This window comes from Lissotriton helveticus, chromosome 8 (assembly GCF_964261635.1).
Source record: "Lissotriton helveticus chromosome 8, aLisHel1.1, whole genome shotgun sequence".
Lineage (NCBI taxonomy): Eukaryota > Metazoa > Chordata > Amphibia > Caudata > Salamandridae > Lissotriton > Lissotriton helveticus.
Genome location: NC_136069.1, coordinates 1,715,235,091 through 1,715,259,245, shown reverse-complemented (window position 1 = coordinate 1,715,259,245; position 24,155 = coordinate 1,715,235,091). Strand labels below are relative to the sequence as shown.

The window sequence follows — 24,155 nt, the reverse complement described above, 5'->3', positions numbered from 1 at the left end:
TTGATCTGCATCACATGTGCTGTCTCACTCTTCTCCCTGGAAAGGTCCCGCTCCAAGTGTGTGTTACCTATTTGTGTATCCCACTAAAAACCAAAGTACATTGTCCAAACAACAGCTGCATCGGTATGTTTTGTCTAAGGGCTAAGGTCTGGCCAGAACAAAATACCAAGGGGCATTGTTGTTCGACCTTGTACATAATGTTCAGTCAACATCCCAGGAACATGCAAAGAGCGAACACAGCAATGAGTTCTCATGTGAAAGCAGCCCGACAAAATATTGCAAAGACGTAGTAACGTGCGCCAAGCAGCAGGCAGGCTGCAACGTGCTCATGCTAACTTAGTGAAGACGACAATGTCCCAATGGGCCACGTGACGCTTTGAGCAGCTGAAATTTAAGGGAAATCCGCTAGATCAGCAGGGTTCCCACAGATCATGTACCTGCCTATAGGACTGGTAACACCTGATCATAAATCTACTCATGTACCCTTTACATTTCGATGGGAAAAGCAACAGAATGATGGGAAGTTGACCAATGACATCTGGTCGGGTGATAACAAGGTGCCCATTTGGATAAGCATTCAGGTGTCACACTGTGCAGTGCCTTGTCCTTAAGAGAAATGAAAGTTTTCTCTTTGCAGAACGTCCTTTCAAACCGGTGGACAGAATCCAGCTAGTCATGACTGTTAGCTGCTCACCCGTTGTGGCCCAGCAGCTGGCTTCCAACAATATGCAATAGTGGACCATTCATTTTACAGTTGCCCTAATGACAAACCAAACATGGCACAGTGTATGGCCTCATTTCTTGCTCCATATTGATCTAGCAACTTTCATTGGTATGACAGTTCTGAGTGCAGGATAAAAGCAGTATGCAAGCGCAATAGCTCACACACTGACCTCATTAGGGGTGACTGAGGCTCCAAGGACAGGGATGACGCGACTGTATCTGCAAAGCTTGTGCAGTGGTCTCCAACCTGGAGCCAGTGATTGCGTGGTGAGTGCAACAGTCACATCATGCTGAAATATTCATTTTCAAGTTTCCAGTTTAATCCAATTTATTTGCCTTCATAATCAGTCCAACAAAGCAGAAATTACAAACAATGCAATAGCACAAGCAAGTAAAGCCGCAAGACAGATAATCGTGAGTAAAACCTTGTGTCCTACAGGATAGCCCATCTTTGAGAAACTGGGGCCAGCAGGATGAAGACGACAGCAGTGTGGGGGCAGGGACAAGAGCACATGATTGAAGGACCTGGAATAAATGAAATGGAATGCAACAAATGAAGGAATGCCAACCACAACACAGCGGATCCGCAGATTCTATCACAGTGACATATGCCATGCCTTGTTTAATTGCGACTTGCTGGCATCTTTCTGATCCACAGCCAAGGACAGGAGTGGGGCAACAGGCCCAGCATCATCAGCCACAAGGGCAAGGCAGGAACATCAGCTCAGTGTCAAAACTGTGCAACAATCCAGCAAGCAGAGGCTTTCCCCAGTTCAAAAAGAAGATTGACATTTGTCAGATCACAACACAATGCAGCTCTTTGCCTGGCTGTTGCTGCTCTGCTGCTGCCGCTGCTGGTGCTGCTGCTGCTGGTGCTGCTGCTGCTGCTGTTGCTGCTCTGCTGCTGCTGCTGCTCTTCTGCTGCTGCTGCTGCTCTGCTGCTGCTGTTGCTGCTGGTGCTGCTGCTGCTGAGGTTGCTGCTGCTGTTGCTGCTCTGCTGCTGCCGCTGCTGCTGCTGGTGCTGCTGCTGCTGGTGCTGCTGCTGTTGCTGCTCTGCTGCTGCTGCTGCTGCTCTTCTGCTGCTGCTGCTGCTCTGCTGCTGCTGTTGCTGCTGGTGCTGCTGCTGATGATGTTGCTGCTGCTGTTGCTGCTGCTGATGCTGCTCTGCTGCTGCTGTTGCTGCTGCTCGGCTGATGCTGCTGCTCTGCTGCTGCTGTTGCTGCTGCTGCTCTGTTGCTGCTTCTCTGTTGCTGCTGCTCTTCTGCTGCTGCTGCTCTGCTGCTCTGTTGCTGCTGCTCTTCTGCTGCTGCTGCTCTGCTGCTGTTGCTGCTGATGCTGCTGCTGCTGCTGTTGCTGCTGTTGCTGCTGCTGCTGTTGCTGCTGCTGCTGCTGCTGCTCGGCTGCTGCTGTTGCTCTGCTCTGCTGCTGCTGCTGCTGCTGTTGCTGCTGTTGCTGCTCTGCTGCTGCTGCTGTCGGTGCAGGAAGGAGAGGCGTTGGCTGAGCTTTTGCTCTACCAGTTCTGCTGATACCACTGAGCTCTGGCCACCACATCGTTGGAGTAGTCACCGCCTATAGTATGTCTGTCCACATCATCATAATCAGAGACTCTTCTTGGGCCACAATTGTAGGCTGCAATTCCACCTGAAAGACAGAGGGACAGAGGCGTCAGTCCAGACTCAGACTGGCTCAGGGCTGCTGTGTGCACAAGATGGGCCCTCTCCGCCAAAATCACTAGCAGGGGACACTTTCACCGATGCATTCTATATTGTTATTATGCATATACTACTCTTTTACAACATTATTATGTGAAGGCTGTTTGATACTCTTTGAAGGCGAAGCTCCACACCCCTCAATGCAGAGCGCGTCATTATTGGGTGAACAGTTAACACTATTCAGACTCTGCATGGTTCAACTGCTGACTCCATGTCAGTGTATTTATTACACGCATTGACATTATTACACTTGTATACACTTATGTTATATAAATGAATGTATGGCTTGTACATTATATTTGAGCTTCAGAATTTACTGTTAACACTATGTGCCTGATTCATAAAGGTACATTTTAACTTTTGTGTAAGTTTAAGGTTTTTTGGGTACTCACAAACTACGAGTTAATAGTAAGTTTACGACTGCAGAGATTCCGCAGTGAGGGCGTAGAACATGTAAAGATAGGACAGGTCTGTCTTTGTTTACATTAGGCCCTATAACACAATCTCCCAGCCTGGCTACATAGATCAATTGAAAGGCATCTGAGCTGAAGGGTCATCAAGCCGGCGTCCACTGGCAACCGAGGCAGGGCGGCACAAACATCCCCGCCACCACGGCAAGCAGCAGAAGCATCCCATAAGGAGTGACATGGACAGGCAAACCTAGACACACAGTGCAGCCAGTAAGACCTCAGAAATGGCAGTGGCAGTGAGACTGGCTCAAATGCCCCTCATTTGCTTAAGTGAATTGTGAGGAATTCTGGGATGTATAGATTTTGGGCCAAGCAATAGTGATAGACATGGGCCTTTGGAGAAGCCTCAGCAGCCTGTTATTCCCCAGGGCAGATGCAGACACTCCATCATTCACTTACCAAACCATCACTTTTGCAGCAAGCCACCCCTGGAGAGCTACAAGACAGATTATAGATGAGGAATCCAAGGGGGACCTCTGCCAGATCCGACGAGCCAAGTGATGCTCTGCACTGGACTGAAGCGAGTTCATGTAACCTTAGCATACATGATCATGTAACCTTAGCACATGTGTTCATGTAACCTTAGCATACATGTTTATGTAACCTTAGCATACGTGTTCATGTAACCTTAGCATACGTGTTCATGTAACCTTAGCACACGTGTTCATGTAACCTTAGCATACGTGTTCATGTAACCTTAGCATACGTGATCATGTAACCTTAGCACACGTGTTCATGTAACCTTAGCATACGTGTTCATGTAACCTTAGCATACATGTTTATGTAACCTTAGCATACGTGTTCATGTAACCTTAGCATACGTGTTCATGTAACCTTAGCATACGTGTTCATGTAACCTTAGCATACGTGTTCATGTAACCTTAGCATACGTGATCATGTAACCTTAGCACACATGTTCATGTAACCTTAGCATACGTGTTCATGTAACCTTAGCATACGTGTTTATGTAACCTTAGCATACGTGTTCATGTAACCTTAGCATACGTGATCATGTAACCTTAGTATACGTGTTCATGTAACCTTAGCATACGTGATCATGTAACCTTAGCATACGTGATCATGTAACCTTAGCATACGTGTTCATGTAACCTTAGCATACGTGTTCATGTAACCTTAGCATGCGTGTTCATGTAACCTAAACATATGTGTTTATGTAACCTTAGCATACGTGATCATGTAACCTAAGCATACGTGTTCATGTAACCTTAGCATACGTGATCATGTAACTTAAGCATACGTGTTCATGTAACCTTAGCATACGTGTTCATGTAACATAAGCCTACGTGATCATGTAACCTTAGCATACGTGTTCATGTAACCTTAGCATACGTGTTCATGTAACCTTAGCATACGTGTTCTTGTAACCTTAGCATACGTGTTCATGTAACCTTAGCATACGTGATCATGTAACCTTAGCATACGTGTTCATGTAACCTTAGCATACGTGATCATGTAACCTTAGCATACGTGTTCATGTAACCTTAGCATACGTGTTCATGTAACCTTAGCATACGTGTTCTTGTAACCTTAGCATACGTGATCATGTAACCTTAGCATACGTGATCATGTAACCTTAGCATACGTGATCATGTAACCTTAGCATACGTGTTCATGTAACCTTAGCATACGTGTTCATGCAACCTTACCATACGTGATCATGTAACCTTAGCATACGTGATCATGTAACCTTAGCATACGTGTTCATGTAACCTTAGCATACGTGTTCATGTGCGGCGCTGCAAGACAAGAAAAGGGCAGGAATGCAACATATTTAAGGCACTTCTACACATTCCTGCCTTCCCCCTGCGCTGGGGCCCTCTCCTCTGCTTAGCACTAACAGAAGCACCTGTGGACGACCGCGCAGGGGTGCCTGTGTTGTGAAAATGGATTGTTTTTATGCCGGAAGGTACACCTTCCTGCACAAAAACAATGTACTGAGGCTGTCTCCGTGTGTGCTGCAGAATGCGGTACACTTACAAAAAGGACAAAACGAGGAGAAACAAACGTATTTCATCTGGTCATGTCTCACCAGGGGAGGTGTAGGTTTTTAGCACATTCCACGTTTGGTCATTCTGGGAATGCGTCAAAATCCATGGATGTTGTGTGGGAAGACCTATGCAACATCCATGGAACCGCCTACCTGGCGCGTGGTAATGCAACACCGTGGTTCGCGCTGCGTGGCACCACTCGAGCTTCATTAAGCCACTCAGGGCCACACACGGTGGCCTTGCGTGGCGTCATAAATCTCATTTTTTGTTTGCGTCGCTCTTTCACCATGTTGTGTGGTGTAAACGTGACGCAAAGGCGCTTGTAAATATGCCCCTGAGGGCATATTTTGGATGCAGCGCGATCTATGGGAAACCTTTCTGAAAGATTGATTTCTGATGTTTTAGTCAGTTATTTAAAAGGGGTTCGGGAGCCCAAAGTCACCACAGAAGTGAAACGTGAGGAAACTGGTGGCAACAAATGCACCATGAAGAACAGAGCAATGAGTGCATCACGGAAGCATTGTCTGAGATGAGTCGACCCTCTCCTAGGAGGAGTCTGGAATATTGCGACACGCGCGCGATTGACGCGTTCCTCAGCTGTACTTTAAGCAGTGAAAGAGCATCTGGCTTGTTTCTTGCCATCTCCTTTCTTAGTTCTCTCAGAAGACACCTGAGATCAGAACAAATGAACCCCTTAAGTGCACGATCATGGAGTGGACAAGCATTAGCACCTAGCTGGCCCCAAGCAGGCTGCAACTCAACAGATGTCATGAAATGCTCCAATCTGAACCTATGCATCCTGTTTACCTACAGTGCATCTCCCTGGAGTATCTCTGACAAGAACGACAGGCCTTACTTCAAGGCCATGTCTCAGAGAGAGAATTCCACAAATGACACCCAGAAGAGTAACAGAGCACCACACACCTGCAGCCGGACAATTCTCCAAATCAAAGGAAGTTTCATGCGCCCAGGTGCACCGGCTCACGAGGCCGCCCCGCGAGGCCGCCCCACGAGGATGCCCCGCGAGGACGCCCCACGAGAACGCCCCACGAGGACGCCCCACGAGGACGCCCCACGAGGACGCCCCACGAGGACGCCCCACGAGGACGCCCCTACGGCACTCAGGTAGATGCTGCTGTCCATCCCAGAGAGTGAGAAGTCTGTGTCAATGGAAGTCCAAGGTTATTTATGGCACAGCCTGCTTTGGAGCACTTCTGATTTAATGTGCATGAAAACCCACGGCCAGAGCTAGAGCTTGGCTAGTGATGGAGCTCAGATTTCACCTATAAAATGTATGCATTATTAAATGACAAAAAGTTGCAGACAGCATTTATGAACTGGCACGCAGATTTTGCCGCATGCAAACTGAAAATATGAAAGAGGCCTGCAAATGAAATCATGTAAAACAATGCTCATTTCATTAATCATGCAGGTAAAATGTGTAGTTTAGATTTAAGCTCACAATAGAATATATATTTAATTTAGAAAATGTGTCTTGAACTAGCATATTTGTGCTGAATTAACAAGCATTTTTGCAAGAGTAGAAATGTGCTGAAATGTGTTTTTGCAGTGTAGAAAACCTTGTGATTTCAGTTCGCATTAGTAGACTCCGCTAATTGCTGTATTTAGGTCTCGGCCTGAGTAGGCTGCGCTTGCGCAGTCTCGCTGGGCGAGAAATTATGTCTTAGAGTAGGGAGGCAAACGAGCCAGCTCTTCTTCATTGGCTGGCTTCCTAAACGGCGGCCAGCCATTGGAGAAGAGCTCTGTCTGTCCCTTTAAGCCCCGTCCATTTCGGGTTAAGGGGGTGTTTTTTGCTGTTTTCTCTATGTGACGTCATCCGTCACTCAACAAAAAACACGCCCCCCAGTCTGAAAAGGACGGGGCTTATCCGCAGCTGCTGCCACCATTTTCCTTAGAGTTTTGGGACGGCTAGCGACGCTCCACAAGGCGTTATGGAGGTTCCGGTTTGTGTGTGCAGCCGCCCATTGTCAGTTCGTGTCAGCTCGTGTTTGTTGCCTCTGTCTGCTGAAAACCCAGGAACTGATAGCAAAGGGTTCAGGTCGGATCATGGCCAGGCGCGTGATGGTGGTGACGAGGCGGGCGTAGCTCAGCGGTGACATCATTGTTTATACATTTCCACATGTGGAGTAGGCTGCGTCACCTTTCCATCAGGCCTGCCGGGTAAGTCCTGTCAATGCGGTGCATCCTGTTACATCAAACAAGACGTGCCCACCTGCTTTGGGATACCCACAGTCCATGGGGATTTGTTTCCTTGTTTGTGAAGTTTTGGATGAGCAGAGGAGCACGCAGGAGTTTTGGCCGCTGCCCCCGCAGTACAGCCAGCCCGATAGTTATTGTTTTCGACAAGGGGTCATTCAGCGAGGGTGCCGGACATTACTGGTTAGTGGGAGCCATGTCAGGTAGGCGCTGGTTATTGCAACATCCATGTTATGTACACATGAGGGCAGGGCTCTGCAAGTTTTAGGCATCCCTCCGCTTATTATGTTTTTGTCCTAGTGAAACTTTAAAAACATTCAGGCTCTTCCTCCTTTTCTAGATTTCCTTTCTTATATACCCCTCTCATATTCCCCAACGGTCGATCTTTCCTTTCCCAAGTATCTTTTTACCTGCCCGCTTTCGGTCTTCTCTGCCCCTTTCTTCTCCCTTCCGTATATTTCCTAAGTTTATATAACATCTTTTTGCCTTCCCTGACAACTTCTCCCCGTCCTCCGTCATGTCCCGCCGTCACCTCTTCTCATCCACACTGTCTACTTCTGTCTTTATCCATCTGGAGATAAGCTTCCCTCCGAGTTTCCCAAAAGCGCGAAGAGTCCAAGGAATTGGTGAACTATGTGAAATATGTAAAAAACAAAATCTCTCTGCCTTCTATTTCTCTATCTATAATCTTTTCCCATTTCTTTCATTTTCCTACTTTCTCCCTCCGACCTTTTTTTCTTCATGTCCACTTCTCCTTTCCTTTCCTCCTTCTCGGTCTCCTGCTCGTTTTACATATTTTACAGTGTCACTGAGAACAGATGCTCTTTTAATCCGCTTATTGCTGCGTGGGTGACTGCCTGCAGCTTTGTTTGCTCAATGGAAATACTCCTGGACGTGACATTCTCTTACATTTGTAACGTGTTTTTGGTCCTTGTGGTTCAGCTGAGGTGCTCAAGGACTACTGAGGATGTAGCTGCCATTAACAAAGCAGAAATGGTGATGCCAGCCAGGGCTCTGAAGAACAGACTTCAGGTGGCCACCTCACTCTGTGCAATCACATTGTTTCCTTTGTTTGGCTCTGTGTGTGTGTGGGGGGCTCTGTGTGTGTGTGTGTGTGTGGGACTCTGTGTGTGGGGCTCTGTGTGTGTGGGGCTCTGTGTGTGGGGCTCTCTGTGTGTGGGGTGGGCTCTGTGTGTGTGGGGGGCTCTGTGTGTGTGTGGGGGGGGGCTCTCTGTGTGTGGGGGGCTCTCTGTGTGTGGGGGGCTCTGTGTGTGTGGGGGGCTCTGTGTGTGGGGGGGGCTCTGTGTGGGGGGCTCTATGTGTGTGTGGCTCTCTCTGTGTGTGGGGGGCTCTCTGTGTGTGGGGGGCTCTGTGTGTGTGTGTGTGTGTGGGGCTCTCTGTGTGTGTGTTGGGCTCTGTGTGTGTTTGGGGGGCTCTCTTTGTGTGTGTGTGGGGGGCTCTGTGTGTGTGGGGGGGCTCTCCCTGTGTGTGGGGCTCTGTGTGTGGTTGCAAATGCAATAGGTCTCGCATTTGTGAGAGATTAAGCAATTGGCATTGTAAATGACAATAATTATTTAGAGGAGGGGCACACCTAAGTTATACAATCTAAACAGTTTTTTGGAATAATAATTCAATGCGTGCTACTGAGGTTGGCGCAATGTCCAAATCGCGCTTGAAACATGAAAAAATACAACCAAGTGAAAACGCTTCCCCTCTGTGCACTGTTGCTAATCCCAATGGGAAATTAATAAACGCAATTAATCAATTAATTGTTACAACCGGCTCGCTTCTTAATGAAAGCAACGCGCTCTGTTCAATTGGAATATAACTCGTATCCCGCTTTGCAGCGTGCCTGCAGTATCATGGCATGCCCAGCGGGGTTACTGGTCGTGAATATCAAAACCTCGATTCCATATTGTGCCTATGCGGCGTTGGTTAACGTGGTTTCTTGGAAAGAAACTGCAAATTTGAGCGAACGGAGCTGCTCCGTGTCCGTAACGACGCTCGATGTGTTCAACACATCGAGTGTCGTTACGGACACGGAGCAGCGAGCCGGTTGTAACATTGGACAGCTGTGTAACAGCGCGATTGCTTGCTTTTTTCCGTACTAGCGATACAGGTTTCTCACACACACAAGTACAGCCCCTGATGAAGGGCCGTGTGGCCCGAAATGCATTGGGCATTTCTTGAAAGAAAAAATGGATTGAAAAAGAATTGTATCGTAAATGTATATGGAATGTTATGACACAATAATATTCTGATGGACTATAAGATTTCAGTAAAAAAGCTTTGAACTGAGTTATTTGTTAAGCTTTTCTTATGATATTATGGAATTTAATTGATTAATTGCGTTTATTAATTTCCCATTGGGATTAGCAACAGTGCACAGAGGGCAAGCGGTTTCGCTTGGTTGTATTTTTTCATTGTAAATGATAATACCATTTATTTATATGTTTTAAAAACAAAAACATAAATAAAAATAATGTCATGAGCAATGCCAATAGCTCTAACTTTAACAATGCCGAGACCATTGCATTTTAAATGCTTGTTGCCCTTGAAGATGAGAATGGAATGTGCTCCTCTTCCCCACCAACTTTCAATGAAAGGGCTCTGTTAATAAATCGCGCCCTCCTGTTTCCGTCTCGTCTCTTCCACCTTCTCTATGTTGCATATTTTTTTGTAGCCTGTGTCAACAGTGGAGTGAAGAGAAAAACAGCAGAGGAAACATTGATCTTAAAAATGTATTTTGTGTTTCCTCATAATTAGTACACGCCTGATTAATGACGTATCCGGTCCACCCATGGGGAGACGATGTGTCTTGAAGTTCTGATTGGACCAGCTATGAGGACCAAGCACGTGGACTTTTGCTTGAAATATGGCGTACAAGTGGCAGGGTTGGCTTTTCTTTCCTGACCGCCAGGCAGGACACTGACAGATGAACAGCACAGCGAGGCGGAGAGAGGGCTGAGAGGATCAGAACAGGTTTAGATTTTAGGTGATAAACTTTAAATTTCATGCTTTGACTAATTGCTTTTGAAAAGATGTATTTGTCCTGTGTATTTATGTCTCTTTATGGGAGATTTTTGCCATTACTCATTATTAATTATCCTTGCTAACTCACTCTTTTCTTAGAAACTCTTTCAGTGTTTTCCTTCCTACATGTGATGCTTACATGCAGACTGTAACATGTTCCGTGTTAATGCTATTTTTTAAGTTCTGTCACCTGATTGATATTTGACTAATGAATAAAGAGTCTATCACATCACCCTTCACAGCAGTAAACAAGAGGTAATGAGGTTTGGAATAGAGAAATGACCAGGTAATTACCGCTGGATCGCTGGCATGCTCAACTCCAGCTCATGCGATTCTGGCTAGCCTTCTTTAAACATCTGTCAAGCCTCTTTACAGCTGTGCTAATAATGCCATTTATAGAGGGCACTTTGAAAGTACTGGTAATAACCCAACCTGCGATATGTTCATTTTTAAACTATTACAACAAAATGGAGTCTTTAGCTTAAAAGCCCGGCCCTACACCTCAACACTCTCCCCCCGCCCCCATATGATCCCTTCCGAGGCTCCGGCCTGGGGGGCTACACAGTTCAATACCCATACAAAGCATCATCTCCCCAAAGTGCAGTCTCACAAGCAAATCTGGATAGGACAGGGCTTGTGGGACAGAGAGAAAAGCCATGAGGCCAGTGGCTGCTTTTGGTGCTGTGAGGGTAGGATTATTTGCCAATACCGCCTGAAAGAAATCCCTTTACACTTTTTTACCTGAGGGACCCTACTTGTTTGCCGCTGGACAGACACGACACTCCTGGCAATTCCATCAGTGTAACGCGTTGGAATCTTTCATGAGATTTGCTTCAGCAATGCCAACAATATCACTAACAAATATTCTGCTACCTTTCACCTAATATTAACTTGGCCCTTATACTTTATGACGCTTTATCAGCTCCTCCAGTTTTGAATAGCGTTTGGTAAATGAACCATTCACCACAGCTCCCACTGCCTGGTGCTTCATTGTTCATGACTTTTTAATATAGGTCAGTGATCTGGCCTCGCAGTGCTACTGTACGAGAACGCAAATGGAAGGGAATCTACGTTGGGCCTATGTTGGAGTTGCATTCTCGGATGATAGTAGGCACTCACAGTAGCGTGGCCAGTGTGCCTTGGGCCGTAGTGCAAGGACGAGCATTGGCTGGCAAGGCTGCTGTTTAAATTATAATAAACAGGTGTTAGACCTGGCATCTCTTGGCGTGGTTACCCCTGACTTTTTGCCTCTACCTCCTATTTTGATGCTGTGATGGATTTTGTTTGGCTGGCTTAGATGCTTTGGGCACTTTGCCACTACTAATCAGTGACAAAGTGCAAGTGCTCCCTGTATAAAGTGTTACTGTACTTGGTTGTCCATGATTGGTATATTTGTTTTACTAGTGAAGTCTCTAGTAGAGTGCACTGAGTGGGCCAGGGCTGGTAATTCAAATGCTGCTAGTGGGCCTGCAGCACTAATTGTGCCACCCACATAAGTAGCCATAAAGAGAGATCTCAGGCCTGCCACAGCAGTGCCTGTGCACAGTTGGTTAACTGCCATGTTGTCCTTACAAGTGCACCCACTTGCCAGGCATTACCCTTCCTTTTCTGTGCATACCAGACACCCCTAAAGTAGGCCAAAGGTACCCCCCTGTGCAGGGTGCAGTGTATGTGAAAGGTAGGACATCTAGGGCCCGATTCACAGAACTAACTTAAGTCAAAATCCTAAATTTACTACTATTTCGGTATTCACAGAATGCACTTACTACTTTTGGCATTCACAGAATGCACTTACTACTTTTGGTATTCACAGAAGTTAGGATTTTGTCTTAAGTCTGTCTTAAGTCTGTCTTAAGTTTGTCTTAAGTCTGTCTTAAGTCTGTCTTAAGTCTGTCTTAAGTCTGTCTTAAGTCTGTCTTAAGTTTGTCTCAAGACAAACTTTTTTTTTTTTTTTAAACCTTTATTAGCATCAAAAGGATATACAAGTCCAGGCCTACAACCAAATCGGCCGGCATCAATATGTAAAGCGGTCAAAGGTTCCAAGGCAAACTTTACAGAGTCAGTCAGCAAAAAGCAGAGGCAAAACAATCGTAAAAAGGGAGAAAACACATAGGAACCAGACGGCCCAGAAACAGGAGCAAAAAAGGTTAATTTTATAATATGGGGATAAGGAGTACGATAGGCTCACTTTCAATATAGATGCGTCCGAAGTCCCAAAACCATCCTCAGCGACAATAAGGGGGCATGGGGCCGTAATACAGGAGAGACAACACAATACACACAGGGAGATAAGGACATTTTAGACATAATCGACACGTGATCATTATCATCTTTACATGCCCACCGCCCAAACCACAGCCAAGCCAGGACAGAGGGATCGGACAAACATTACAGCAGGACTAACCCGTCATAGTGACCTCTTGGAAAAAGGGGGGGGGCGAGGAAAAGGGGAGAGAGGGGGAAAAGAGGGGGAGGGGAGGAGGACAAGGCGAAAAAATGATAAAAGGAAATGAAATACAAAAACGAAAGAAAGAAGACCATGCCGAAACAGGCGTCCCGTGGCGAGAGTACAGGAGAAAACAGGAGCATCAGTAACAAGGAGGGTACAGCAATCGAGACGAAAAGCAACCGACCCATAAGAGGAGGATCAACGACGCCACACACCCCACCCCGAACATACCACGGGATGCAAGGACAGACGCGGCATTACTATAAAGAGATACAAAAGGGCCATAGAACCATAAAACAAACAACAAATAGAACCCAACCCACCCATCCCACCCTGCACCCCTGTAGAAGGCTATGGCCTACCCTTCAGACAGCGTGCCTGTCGCCCTAAACCAGAACCCGAAATATAGCAAGAAAGAAAGAGAGAAGAACGAGACAAAAAGAAACATAAACATAAATAAAGAAAACAGGAGGGAGGAGCATGAGAACAGAAATCAATACGGTCGGCCGCAGCCCTCCGCCCAACCAAACAATCGCAGCAAAAAACAGACCAGGACGACACCATTTCAATCGCCATAAAACTTACAGAGGAGAGGACTTCCCACCGCGCTATGGGTACAAACAACCGCGCCACGAAGTTGTACACCAATAATCCACAGGAGTCGCGCATATCACCCCCATCCCTTCCGAACCACAAATCCCACCCAACACATGACAATGTAAAGTGAGCTACTCAATACAAGACCAGCACACAATCGAAAAAAATTATGACTATCATATAGACAAGGGGGGTCAATCGGTCCGCAGGTGAGCAAAAGTCCGAGTAGAGAGTTTATAAGCATCAGCAATCGCAGCACGGGTGATGAAGAACAGGAGATCAGTTTCGCCGTTTGGGAAAGCGAGGGGTTCTCTGCAATAGACAAATGCGAAGCCATCGGTGCAGGCGCAGGCGGCAGTCCACCAATATTTCCGGGCATCCCAGCCGAACAGGGCCGCGGCACAATGTCCAAGTCCCCGGGGTCAGAACCTCGAAAAGCAGGGAGCTCCAAAGTCACCGGCACACAAAATGATCGTCGATCAGCGGCAGCAACACTTGCAGCAGTCGAGGGGGGCGAGGCAATGGAGTCTCCGAAACAAGAGGGAGGCAAGAAGAAACGGCTGCTCAAAATGGCGGCATATCGTGGCGGGCTCACAGGGACATCGGGGGCCAGGGATGCGCGCAGGGATCTCAGAGCTTCCAGGATATCTCTGAGTGTAAGCTCACGCTCACCAGACCAGACCCCCGCGCAATCAGGCAACCCAAGCCCGCCGCCACGAGGCGATACAAGTTCCAGATGGTCGGCCGCCATTTCGCGAAATCAGCCCAGTCGCCACCCTCCGCGACTCTCAAAAACAGTTAAAAAATGTAGGACTTTACAGAGCTCCGGGGGGCTCCCAGCAATGGCAGCCTTGGTGCAGAAAGGACGTCCGCCCAATGCGGGTCTCCGCCTACACCAGCACCGGCGCCCCAAACAAGCAGAGTCCGGGCGCAGAGGTCCAGGGCCGCCGGACACAGCAGCGGCGGGGGGGAACCCCGTCACAGAATCAGTCCCCGGTGCATCTCACTCACATCAGTCTCGCGGCCACCAGGGCTGGCCCGGATCAGGATCGCCGGGATGTTCGCACAACGGCTCTCATCATTGGTTCACTCTCTCGACCGGGGCCGACAGTCATCGGATCCCACAGGCTAGGTCCCGGTCTAGGGTCCACGGAGGCCCCGGTCTTGCGGAGGGCACAACTTCGGAACCGCTGCACGTCGAAACCTCCGGGCCAGACGGTGAGTACAAGTGAGGTGTTCCGTCTCCAATTCTCCGATAATGTGTCGTCTCCGGACAGGATATGATACAGGATATACGATCAGGCCGGAGGGCTGCGGGAGCAGAGCTAAAAGGCGACCATTACGCTCGCGAGCTTGGCTCCTCCCCCCTCAAGACAAACTTAAGACAAAATCCTAACTTCTGTGAATACCAAAAGTAGTAAGTGCATTCTGTGAATACCAAAATAGTAGTAAATTTAGGATTGAGTCTTAAGTTCATTCTGTGAATACCAAAAGTAGTAAGTGCATTCTGTGAATACCAAAATAGTAGTAAATTAGGATTGAGTCTTAAATTCATTCTGTGAATGCCAAAAGTAGTAAGTGCATTCTGTGAATACCAATATAGTAGTAAATTTAGGATTGAGTCTTAAGTTCATTCTGTGAATACCAAAAGTAGTAAGTGCATTCTGTGAATACCAAAATAGTAGTAAATTAGGATTGAGTCTTAAATTCATTCTGTGAATGCCAAAAGTAGTAAGTGCATTCTGTGAATACCAAAATAGTAGTAAATTTAGGATTGAGTCTTAAGTTCATTCTGTGAATCGGGCCCATACTGAGGTGTGTACCATGTCCTGACAGTGGAAAACTGCCAATTTCGTTTTCGCTGTTTGTGAGAAAGTGCCATCTTTCCACATGGTATGCCCCAACTTTCTGCTAATTTACTGATGTTCTTTGACTGAGTGTGCCCAGGGTTCCTGCCAATCTGGAGCCCAGGGCCTATGTTCCTTCCATAAAACTGGATTGATGCCTAAACCTAATTGGCATCTCTGGCCACAGGTAGGTCCCTGGTAAATGGTACCCCGTGTACCCAGGGCACTGTGACAAGAGAAGGCTCCTAAGGGATGCAGCCCGAATTGTGCCACCCTTAGCGGCCCTGCACCTTTTCACAAACACACTGCCTTGCAGGCTGTGTGTCGACATCCTGTGTGCCCTGCCTGCAAACCACTGCCTTGGCCTAGATCAGTCACTCCTCAAGTTTGGTGCACTATGCCAGTGGTGAGGGCACAGAGGCGCGAGCCCTGTGCCCCTACGGTGTTTGTGTCCATTCTCAGCCATTGTAAGTGCAGTGTGCCATTAAAGAGTATATGGTGCTGGGAGTTTGTAATTACGAACTCCACAGTACCATGATGGCTACAATGAAGACTGGGAAGTTTGATATCAAACTTCTCAGCACATTGTACCCACACTGATGCCAGTGTAGGTTTCAATGTAAAACGCAAGACAGAGGGCAACTTAGAGTTGCCCCCTAAACTTAACCCACATCCAGTGTTCCTACTGAGTGGCTGCTTCGGCTGCCACCATGGAAACAGGTTGCCGGACCCCTGGGTTGAGAGCCATCCTCTCTCAAGGGCCTGCAACAATGCGCATCCTGGGTTGAGGTGCGATGCCTCCTCCCCAAGGATGGGCAGGGGAAGCTTCAAAGGAATGCCGCCTTTGTGAGCTTCTCTAGACCACTTGCTGTACTCAGCAACTGATCCCCACCGGTTCTGACCCCCACTTTGGCCGGGAGAACCGGCGGGAAAAACAAGTGAAGAAAGGAGGTGTGCCAGCCTTTGCCAACCCCACCCCTCAGGTGGGGAAGGCGAGGTGAAGCACAACTCCGGGCTCACGCCATCTTGAAGATGGGGAACCCAAGCCAACCAGGAAAAGGATCCTGCCCTCCTCTCACTGGAGAGTGGCAGAGTAGGGGGTGTACTCACCCCAAGGAAGGGACCTCTTGGTCCCTGCCTTTGCTGTACTTGTAACGCCCCTACGCACCCTGAACCTTGATTCCTCCAATCCAGAAACAACTACAGAAGAAGCTAAGAAGAAGGACGAATTGCTGTGCAGCTGCTAACAAGAGGATGACGCCCACTGACATGGCCCCAGCCCTACCGGCCTGTGTCCCCTTGAACCTGCAACTGCTGAACCCCGGGGTGTCCTGCGGCCAGCAACCTTGAAAACCCCTGACTGCCTTGCCTCTACAAAGACTAAGTCTCCAGAGAACAGCAGCCCTGTTCAAAAACCTGCAACCACTGGCAGCAGGCCATGACCGCAAATCCATCCCACTATGCACCCGCCGAGCACGGCCCGATTTTTGAGTGGGAAAACACGAAGAGGAGGTCTCCCTGGTGATTGTGACCCAAGATCCAGAGATCCCAGACCAGCCTCAAGACCATAGTTGACGCCTGCAGCCAGAATCCAGAGACTCCCCTCTACTGCGACCAAGAGCTGGTAAGACTTTCTGATGCAAAAAGACACCCCTGCACCCGACGCCCCACTTCCTTGTGTGCCCCAACCAACGTTGCCTTTCCATCCCAAGACATCCCAACTTACCCCTCAAAGTGGTGGTCGTGCCCAGAAGATCCTCGTCCCCGAGTCTGCAGTGATTATTTCAGCTGTAATCTTTCCATTTTGAGAATAACAGGGCACCCGACGCCCCAACAGCACTCTGCACCCGGCTGCCCTAGTGCCGCTGAGGGTGCAACCTTTGTGCTAACCTTTTTGCTCATTTGCCCTGTGCATACAACCAGGAGCTCCGCTCCCACAGCCGTGTGGCCTGCTCACTAGCAGCCACCAACAAAAGGCCCACTAGCCTCCATTGGATAACATTGGGTCACCACACTCTACACCCGGCCACCCTAGTGCCGCTGAGGGTCTAACAAGAATGCATCCTTGACCCTGGGGAACACCTGAGTCCTGCCTCAGAACCTTAACTTCCACTGTCGATAACAAACCGTGAAGCCATTAACCCAGTTTTTTCCATAGGATAACATGAACTGTGTTTTGGTGAAATTTCTTCTAAGTGTGAAGTTTTAAAAGTTACAAATATTTGCTAAACATCGTACATCTAACTTAAATGCATTTTCTAAACTGTTTTCAGGAAATGTCCCGGTGCTGAATCTAGGATCCAGCACTGTGCTAGAAAAAGCTATTCAAAAAGTGATTTATCTGCATTTTACTAACCCTGGGCGAAGTACTGCGCTACGCTCACATAGTTTGGGAAGTTTGTGCTACTTCGCACTACGCAAATTGCACATAGCACAGTGCAAACACGCGTAGCGTAGCGGTAATTTTTTGCTTGCTCGCGATCCTCAATGGCAAGTTGGCGACCGTGAGGTAGCAAAATGACATCCCGGCAAGACTTTTTCCTCATTCGCGATCAGCAACATCAAGTTGCCGATCACGAGCATGGAAAATAAACCTCCTGGCGAGAGTCTCAACGCGGGGAGGCCAGGTTTCTCATTGCGAGTGGTCGCGTATGCTTACGACCACTCACAATGAGAAACTACCAGTTCACGTTCAGAAGGCTGCCGCTCGAGTAGAAATCTACTCGAGCGGCAGGAAACAACCGCTTGCACTGTGCAAGATGAGGTTTGCACTGATTGCACAGTGCGGACAAGCATCCGGCACTGTGCAACTTTGCACTTTTTAAAATTACTAATTTCAATTGCTACTTACAATTCAGATCGCCGCTGAGTGAGAGCGGATCCTGCCCCCCCCCCCCCCCCCCCTCGAGAACTCGACTGAGCCTCCGGCTCACCTGCCGCATTAGCATTTCCGGGCCCGCCATCTTGGGTGAGGAACACAATCAAATTGACCAGTACTAGGCCCCTCCCACCATCACGCCCTCGCCACTACAAAATGATTCCCCTTCCCAGGAGGCGCAGCGGACGGGCGCAGCGGCGGCGCCGGCGGGCGCCAAAGGCAAGCCCATCTGTGCCCGTCCGCGACAGGCCGGGACTAGGGGCCACGACCGCTAGCCAAAATAAATCCATTCATTATTCCTCCAGCACTTTGCATCAACTACGAGGCCCCATCAACGACCACTGCCTCGCATCCTGGAATCCCACCACAAAACTTTTCAGCTGCCTACACTGTACTTATCAAAGCTGCCCAACTACACCCCCCCTTATACCTTATGTTCCTGCTGAACTGCAGGTCTCTCCCTTAACATGCCGCTGAAATATCTCTGCTGATCTCTGACAAACAACCCGATGCCATTTTCCTCACGGAAACATGGCTACAAACAGATTCCGACCCCGATGTCATTCATATTACAAAGAACAGTGGTCCCTATGTGCATTTAATATACAGTACAAAATAATCATATACTTGATAAGTAATATGTCTTATGGGCTTATTTACATTGGACAAACGAGCCAGAAGGTCAAACTCCGCATTGGACAACATCGGAGTAGGATCAAATGCAAGACTGCAAATGCGCCCCTCGTAGAACATTACTCTGCCAAAGGACATAGCGAAAATGATCTACAATGGACAGTGATCACAATTATCAAACCGCCCCCTCGGGGAGCAGACATGGCTCAACTGTTGAATAAAGAAGAACTGCAATGGATTTTGCGCTGCAACAGCTTACATAATGGGTTAAACCGGATTGAGGACTGGACTTCCTTGCTGTAAATTGTAATGTTCTTATGTATTTGTGTAATACACTGATGCTAAATTCCCTTTGCAATTGATTTTAATACTTTGCATGCTCACTACACTTTATTTTCACCGCTTTAAAATGGCCGCCGTTTTCACCTCCCAAGCTATAATAGCCTTAGTAAGTCCCTTCACACTGTTTACCGCATTCCAGTCTCAGTAAAAGCCCGGGAACCTGAGATCACTGACTACCAGATCGCCACTCCCGCCATAGTGCCGTCGCACTCCTCAAGTAAGTAAGCAGCCGCTTCCCGCTTCTATTTGGTTTTTAATATTAGAGATGCCCATGTGTAATCTACACCTCCTTTTTGCACTTGTTAGGTAGCTATCGCGCTACGCCGCCATTGCAGCGTCAGAGTCCCGGCACAACTTTCCCACTTACGAACATTGTTCTGAACCACCGGGCTTATCAGGTAAACAGCTAACGTTTTTTCTGTGCAGTAAATGCCAAGCACGCGTATCTCTGTTTGTTTTTTAACTGGCCACATTTTATAATTGCAGACCCGCCGACTAAGCCAATGCGCAACCGCCAGATCCATTGATCAGACATTCCGGGGAGCGATTTCATTTGAATGAAGTATGTACCACAATACTTCCTGTTCACTTACGCCAGCATGCCTTTAGGTCATAGCCCACCATGCGTTACCGTGCACTTCCACTGCCCGTTTCTGAACGCAGTACCTTCAATCCCGAGAATACCGCTGTGCATCCACTTCTCACAGCCGTTATCACTGTGATTTGCGCCCGGTCTAAGCTTCCAAATTGCCATTTTACGATCACTTTGACTGAATTCTAAACACCAGAGCAGAATATTGCTATGTTTTTAAAAAAGTTCAGGGTCACTGCGTCGAATAAGTCATCACGACGGTAACATTTTAACTTTTTATTCACTTTTTTATCCATGCTTCACTCACAAGCACTCACTCTTATCACTACTTAAGGATCACTGAGACATGCCTTCATTTCTTGTAATTACCCTAACTCTCGGTCTTTCTGTTTTTTCCCCCCCCTTTTTTTTCCACTGTAACCATTTATGTATAAGTAAATGTAATTGAAAGGCATTATACATTGCTCTTGGTCAAGACAACAATAGTGCCAACTCTTGTCCTGATGATGATGCCTCCATTCCTATAGGCATCGAAACGTCGTCGACCTTTAAACCCCATATGCGCATTATTTATGTCAAAATTTACAAAATGCAATGGAGTGTTTTTCTGTAATTTATGCCTGCCTTACTGAAGTACAAGTACGCAGACTTATTCCTTTGCCTTGTTTACATTGCTTTTCTGTTGTTTTGTCTTGTATGTTGAGGGTCACGGCTGTGCCCACTTGACATCCCTTTCTTTAAAAATACTTCATCTTTGGATTTAAAGCTAAATAAACCCTGTCTGGACGGACAGAATACATATTACTTATCAAGTATATGAATATTTTGTACTGTATATTAAATGCACATAGGGACCACTGTTCTTTGTAATATGTAATGCCCAAGGTCCCTACGCTATACCTTAAGGGTTCCCTTGTTCTTTTGAAACACCCCGATGTCATTCAAGCACTCCCTGCAAGATACCAAATACTTCGGGTTGATCGTTCATCTGGAAAAGGCGGCGGCATAGCTATCATCTACAAGAATTGCTACACCTGCCGCTCCTCTCCAACGAACCTATCCAGCTGCGAACACATTACTTTCTCGCTGGACTACTCCCCCACATGCACATTCTCAGGGACTCTTATTTATCGGCCACCCGGCACCCCGACCAACTTTATAAACCAACTCGCACCGGAGTTAGCCAGTGGAGTCTGCTCCTCACCTAATTACACCTTATTAGGGGACCTGAATGTGCACCTGGACGACCCCCTGGACTCGGCAGCCGCCAAACTACGCAATAATCTGGAGGCACTAGAACTCTCCCAGCGAGTGCTGCAATCCACCCACTATAAAGGTCACCTACTGGAAACAATCTTTAGTAACTGTACCCATCTCACAGTTAGTCCATCCACCCCCCTCCCATGGACGGACCACTTTCTGATCCCATTTACCTGGGCGCCGTTAGGCCCGCGCCCCACACCCCCCCCCCGCCTCCATCAGAGACCGCAAATGGTCACAACTTAATACCAACTTGTGGACAACCACACTGGAAACCTCTGTCCCAGGAAACAACCCCAACCCGATTGTCAGTAATGACAACTTCAATAACTGGATCACCACTTCCTTAGATCTTATTATCCCATTCAAGGACATCAAACCCAAACAGAGACCTAAAAATGCACCTTAGTACTCACAGGACCTGCGCATTCTTAAGAAAGAATGCAAAAGATTGGAACGGAAATGGCGCACAGACTATTCACAAACCAGCAAAGATGAATATCGGGCTGCAAAAAAAATCTATAAAAACGACATAAAGAAAGCTCAAGCAATATTCTACGAAAATAAAATAAACAAAGCAGCCTCTAAACCCAAGGAGATATATCATATCGCGAAAAGCCTGCTCAAACTTCCCGACAAGCTACCAGACCCCCTGACTGCTCAAACTCGCTGTAATGAACAGACCGACTACTTCTACAACAAAATCACCACGATCTACTTCTCCTTCCCCCTACCCTCTCACCCCCAAATAGAACAGAAGGACACCAGACCACCACCCCCACTTACCACCCTAGAAACCTTTCCACCACTGGAGCCTACCAGCCTGGAAACCATAATACTCCAGGTTAAGTCTGGATCTCCCAGTGACCCAGCCCCAGCTCATTTCCTCAGAACAATCACCCCTACCATCCTGCCCACTATCCGGAACCTGATTGACAACTCCCTATCTTCAGGGCTTGTCCCTCCGAAGTGGAAACAGGCAACAGTTAAAGCCCTCCTGAAAAACCCCAATCTAGATCAGATGAACCCGGGGAATTATCGTCCGATTTCCTTGTTACCTTGGATACCTTGGTGGCTACTGAGACCATCAGGCAAGGAGTAGATGAGGGTCAAACCATGGCCCTCATTCTACTAGACCTAAGCGCAGCGTTCAACACTGTAGCACACTACACTCTGCTACAGTGTCTAAACAAAGGCGGTATAACGGGCTCAGCGCTGAGATGGATTCAATCTTTCCTCACTGACCGGGGTTTTCAGGTCAGACAGGGTGAACATTACTCCCGGATGTTCAATCTTGATCAGGGGTGCCCCAGGGCTCAGCCCTGAACCCCACCCTGTTTAACCTGTATGTTTCCCCGGTGGCCACCATAGTTGAAGGCTATGGAATCCAGCTAGTGTCATATGCCGATGACACACAACTGGCCATCTCACTGTCACGGGCGCCGGACGTTGCGGCGGTCAGCCTCAGTGCCTGCATGCAGGAGCTTGCATCCTGGATGTCTGACAACTGCCTGAGGCTGAATGGGTCCAAAACTGAGGTGCTCGTGGTAGGGGGAGGTCCGAGTGTGTGGTCGTCGGCATGGTGGCCGTCCTGCCTAGGATCAACCCCAGTGCCTTGTCAACAGGCAAAGAATCTTGGGGTTATGTTTGACTCTGCCCTCACATTTGCTCCCCAGATAGACCGGGTAACCGGGATGTGCTTTGGTATCCTCAAGAGTCTACGTAAGATCCTGGATCTACTTCCGGTCGGTGCCAGACAGACTCTTGTGCACGCCTTGGTTACATCAAGATTGGATTATTCCAATCTTCTCTATCTGGGAATAACAGCTAAAAGCCTCAACCGCCTCCAGGTACTACAAAATGCCACAGCTCGGCCGGTGCTAAGGCTCCCAAGAAGAACGGCTTCTAGAGCGGCTCTTAAAACCCTCCACTGGCTCCCGATGAAGGAGAGGATAACTTTTAAAGCACTATGCGTATGTCATCGTATCATCAATGGCAAAGCACCTAACCCCCTATCTACCCTCGTCACCCCCTATAGTCCTGGACGCAGGCTTAGATCCTCTGACACCGGGCTACTCGCTGTCCCAAAAATTCATAAAGCCCGAATGGGTGGCAGATCCTTCAGGCTACTGGCGCCGAAGAGCTGGAATACGCTTCCGAGGGAGTTACGTCTCGAACCCTGCGAAGTAAAATTCCGTAAAGCTCTGAAAACATATCTTTTTCGCTTAGCCTTGGTATAGCCTCCCTGTCATGTCTCTCTCACTTTTCTCTCCTAGCGCGGGGACACGCCGGTGTGCGTAATGCCATGCGCTTTATAAAATTCCAAATAAATAAATAACCAAAATCGTAGAAAAGCACGTTAATCAATCCCTCACAGAATTCCTGGAAGCAAATAACTTATTGGACACATCACAGACTGGGTTCCGCCCCATGCACAGGACAGAAACCGCCTAACTAGCTGTAACAGAAGGAGCTAGAACGATTGTGGATCAGGGCGGCACGGCGGCCATTATCTTATTGGACCTCAGTGCAGCATTCGACACTGCGAATCATGACATCTTGCTTCACAGAATTTCAGAGCTAGGGATAACGTCCACAGCAGCGGCCTGGTTGCAATCATTTCTATCAGAGCACTCCTTCCGAGTCTGTGAGGGAAATACCACCTCGCCCAGTAAACCACTCAGTTGTGGGGTCCCCCAGGGTTCGTCCCTAAGCCCCACACTGTTTAACATATACATGCACCCCCTCGCAGAAATAATTCGCCCTTTCGGCGTTCAAGTCGTGTCCTACGCGGATGACACGCAACTGGTGGTTACCCTGACTCATCCCTCCTCCTATCCTAGCGATCTCAGAGGTTGCATGGAAGAAGTATGTACCTGGATGAGCCAGTCCTACCTGAAACTGAACGGCGACAAGACAGAGCTAATGGTACTGGGTAACTCCCCACAAAAATCCATTGACTCTTTGTGGCCACCAGCACTAGGCCCAGCACCCCCAGCCAGGAACCCCATCAAGAGCCTAGGAATTTGGCTAGACAACGCATTAACTTTCCGCCACCAGGCAACCAAATTATCTGCCATCTGCATGGGCATTATAAGACTCATCCGTAAAATCCTGCCACTCCTCCCTTTCAAGGCCAGACAGATCATGGTCCAGGGCCTAATCCTCTCCCGGCTGGATTTCGGAAATGCCCTTTATCTAGGAGCCCCCGAATCAACCCTGAAAAAACTCCAGGTGATCCAAAATTGCGCCGCCCGTACTCTCCTGCGCATTCCCCGCCGCCAATCGGTGAAATCTGAACTAAAAGTCCTTCACTGGCTGCCAGTAAAGGACAGAATCAATTTTAAAAGCAAGTGTATAGCCCACCGTGCCTTATGGAGGAAAGGAGCAATC

At 48.0% G+C, this 24,155-nt stretch overlaps 1 pseudogene; it reads right to left on the bottom strand.

The window, feature by feature from the left end:
- Positions 1–2,193: 2,193 nt before the first annotated feature.
- Positions 2,194–24,155, bottom strand: part of LOC144772174 (lysozyme g-like) — an 87,425-nt pseudogene continuing 65,463 nt past the window's right edge.